The sequence below is a fragment of the Nannospalax galili genome, unplaced genomic scaffold, assembly GCF_000622305.1.
Source record: "Nannospalax galili isolate Female #2095 unplaced genomic scaffold, S.galili_v1.0 scaffold189, whole genome shotgun sequence".
NCBI lineage: Eukaryota > Metazoa > Chordata > Mammalia > Rodentia > Spalacidae > Nannospalax > Nannospalax galili.
This window is the reverse complement of record NW_008360331.1, coordinates 4,220,382-4,224,343: the sequence shown is the minus strand read 5'-3', so window position 1 is coordinate 4,224,343 and position 3,962 is coordinate 4,220,382. Positions and strand designations below refer to the sequence as shown.

The 3,962-nt window shown below is 46.2% G+C and overlaps 1 long non-coding RNA gene across 2 annotated transcripts in view; it reads right to left on the bottom strand.

Moving 5' to 3' along the window:
- The window catches only part of LOC115068999, a 29,686-nt gene that overhangs the window by 18,647 nt on the left and 7,077 nt on the right, over positions 1-3,962 (bottom strand). The window lies entirely within an intron of this gene.

The window sequence follows — 3,962 nt, the reverse complement described above, 5'->3', positions numbered from 1 at the left end:
GTGTAATGAGGATTTTATAATCTACAAAGTCCAAATTTCAAACAGACGGTTGAGATCACTAATAATCTGTCACAATGACTTGTAAGGTTCATCTAAACATCTTCCAGCTTCGTTCTTCTCGGGTGCAAGCACATGCTTCCTCAGGCACGTGTGTTTAGAGGATCTGCTGACTGTCATGTCTATGCTTGTGCCTTGGCACACAGGCAGTCCCCCTGCTTAGGATGTCTTTTCTTCATTGCCTACTCTTCCAGGTATGTCTCAGATCTTCCCCTCCTGATTTCTAACCACACTCTCTAGTAAATGTGGTGCGTGTTTATGGTTTGTCCTCTCCTTACTGTTGACTCTCATCACCTATAGTATGGGCTAGCAAACTATGCTTCACCTTAGTCTGTTTTCTGTTGCTATATCAGAACTCCAGAGACTAATTTATAAAGATGAGAGGTTTATTTTTGGTTCTCATGGTGCTGGGAAGCTGCAAAGTCTGGGATCAGGCAGCCACATCTGGTGAGAACCACGTGTTAATCACAGCCCAGTTAAGAATGAGGACTCACTCCAGGAGAAAGTCAGTAATGCCTTTAAATGGCCTCCCCTCAACTCTGTTGCTTTGTGGCCCAAGCCTCAACAGGAATCTGGGTGGAGACAATTTGCCTTCAAGCTACTGCAGAGGCAGAGCCTGCTTTGTTAAGGATGCTTTCTGAGAGCTGGGCCTCTGGATGCTTCTGTACTACAGAAGCAGATTTCAGTGGTAATAATCGAGACAGTGTGGCATATAAAGCCCTGAGGATTTGCTGTTCGGACCTTTAGAGAAAGTTTTTGCATGCCTTTGGTCTGTAACAAGTCTCACTTCTTACCTATGGAAAACTGAATTGGGGCTGAGGTTGCAGCTCAGTGGTAGAGTGCTTGCTTAACACTCACAAGGCCCTGGGTTTGATCACCTCCCCATGATCTATTGAAATTTGTATCCAACAATAGATTAACCTGTTCCTTAGGTCAGAGCTCTCTTTCATTTTTATTTTTTAAGATTTAGTTTATTTTTAATCATACTTGTATGTATGGGTATGTGTCTATGTATGTACATGTGTACTGGAGCCCACAGAGGACAGCAGTGTTAGATCCTCTGAAACTGGAATTATAGGTGGTTGTTAGCTGCCTGATGTGAGGGCTAGGAATTGAACTCAGGTCCTCTGGAAGAACAGTACACGCTCTTAACCAATCTTATCAGCACCTGGTCAGAGTTCTCTTTACTCATCCCTGGAAATACATTCACAAACATATCCTGAGGTGTGGACTTTGTTAAATTAAGACTGACCATAACAACTAGTTTGTTAATTCTAGTTTTCTTTCTTTTTTTGAGTGCTTTACCTGCATATATATAAGTGCACCACATTTGCACAATGCCAGAGGCCAAAAGAGGGCATCAGATCTCCTGGAACTAGAGTTATGGATAGTTGTTAGTCACCATGTTTGTGCTGGGAACCGAACCCTCTTAACTGCTGAGCCATCTCTCCAGCCCTTAATTATAGCTTTCTGATCCTGAGTTTGATCCTTAGCTTTCTCTATTCTGTGGGTTCAAGCCCTGCCTAGTCTACAAAGTGAGTTCTGTTAGGGTTCCAAATAGCAGCTCCCCCCTCCCCAACAGGGACCTCACCTTGACCTTTGGAGTCAAGGGAAACAAACTCTGCTGAGAAGCAGCCTGCCTTTCCTCTGACCTCCAAAGATAAGATAAGTAGATTCTACCTGTTAACCAGAGATTTTAGAAGCTGTTTTTCTCTCCTCTTACTTAAGAGGAAAAAGAAAACACTTCCACACCCTAATCCTACCTGCTTCCCCCTCCCTGATTTCTCCCCCAAACATTCCCCCCTTCCATACCCTAAAGCCCCCATATATAGAGTCCCAGCTCACAACCCGTGGGCGGACATCTTTCCCTTCCCTACCCTGACATCCTTCCCTTCCCTTCCCGCCTTCCCTTCCCTGACATCTTTCCCTTCCCCGAGGGAAAGGTGCCCCATGCGAAATAAATCTGTATCCCGCTGAGAATTCCATCTGTGCCTCGGTGCCTCCTCCATCCATGCCATCCACTCGCTCCTGCCAGCTCTCTACCTATCACGTAAGACATTGTAAGAAAGGACTGCGAGTCTGCCACACAGGCAGTTATGCATTCACTGGTCCCGTCTATGATCGACCCATCATGTTTTCTCCCAGCACTTTCCTGGCTTCCTTTCCTGCTGGCCTAGTCTTTAGATTGTCTCTTCTCCCAGCTTGGGATTCTTTGGAGAATTTTAGTTTCTTTGAGTTCTCTGTTTCAATAGTTTGATAGCCAAAGTGAGGGTCATAGGTGTCTCTTTAGAATGTCTTCATCCCTGTCAGACTAGTTACAACTTTACTGTGAAGGAACTGTCAGAAATATGCAGTTCACCTAAGTTCTTATAGCTAACAAAGGGCTAGGATTTCCTGTCTTCAAAGCTAGATCTTCTAACTTGCTTATATCTACTTATCTTTACCTCAGCTCCCTTCCCTTCCTCGCTCCTGCCATCTTTTGCTTTCCCCTAACATCTCATCCTCTTTTTCTCTCTCTCTTGCTCTCTCTCTCTCTCTCTCTTGCTCTCCCTCTCTCTCTCTCCTCTCCCTCCATTCACTGGCTACTCTGAGCTTCATCTAGGCCTCTCCATTCTTCTCCATTCCCGGCCCATCTCGGCCTCCAGGCCCACTACCTTCTACTTTGGCTCCTACTGGCTGGTCACGCACCACATTGCTGAACCTCTCCCAACTCGTTTTTGCTCACTTGAAATCACACCGGTGTGTGGGAGGTTCCGCCCTGCCTTCGACTACAGGACGTTGTGGTCATTGGCAGGGACATGCACAGCTCGTATTCCCCTCCCCCATCCCAGTGATTGCAGGACGCTGCCCTGGGGTTTGGGAATTCAACTCAAATCAGCAATAGAAAAAAAGGACGCTTTTCTTTTGTTGCCCGATTCTTCTCATTCTCGTTTTTACGTGACCTAAGCCAAACCTTTCTCTTCCTGCTTTCTCTCTCTCCCACTCTCCCTCTCTCTCTCTCTCTCTCTCTTACTCTCTCCCCTGTAATCTTCCTTTTTGTTCCCACACCCACCAGCTGAGGTCTTTAACTCTTCTTTCGCTTTCTGCCTAATCTGTTGCTATGGGAACCAAACACTCAAAACCTCAGGGTCTGACGCCTTTGGCCTGCTTACTTAAATACTTAAAAAAGCTAGGATTGTCTCATACTATCAGATCAAAGACTAGGACTTTCAGATACAATCAGGCTGAAACGCTGAAGTTCCTGTGCACCACTGCCAAGCCTTAGTATGAGTTAGATAATGACTCTGTTAGGCCAGACACTGAAACCTCAATATTTTGAATTTAGAAAATTTCTGGCATCGTAATGGCAAATGGTCTGAATTACCATACATCCAAACTTTCTTTGATCTCCATGCTATTCCTTCCCTCTGTGTCCTGTGTTCTTCCCATTAGGTTCTTCTGGCTAAGAAAGTTTCATGGGATCCCAACCCACCAAGGGCCTTTGCCCCTCCTCCTCCTTCCTACCCCTCCACCTTGGCTTTTGATCCTACCATAGCCAATGAACTGCTTCCGATTAGGGCCCATTCCCAACCTCCTCCTGCTCCCCAGCCCGAGGCACAGCCAAGTCTTCCCCATGCTCTCCCCTTGCTATACCCTCCCTTGCCTTCCATTCCAGGGCCCAACCCAACTCCCCTCCCTTCTCCACCTCAAACTCCCTCTCCGCTATCTTCCCCCTCCCTTCCTCAGCATTTTGAGTCTGACACTCACTCTCTTAATTCCCCTTTAATCAAGGAAATACAAAATCTTAAACACCTCATTCTGACTTCTACCTCAAATACCCCATTTACCTCTCCTGTATTTGCTTCTACTTCAATTCCAGATCCTGCCTCAGACACCCCTGCCCCTACATCCTCTCATGGACAGGA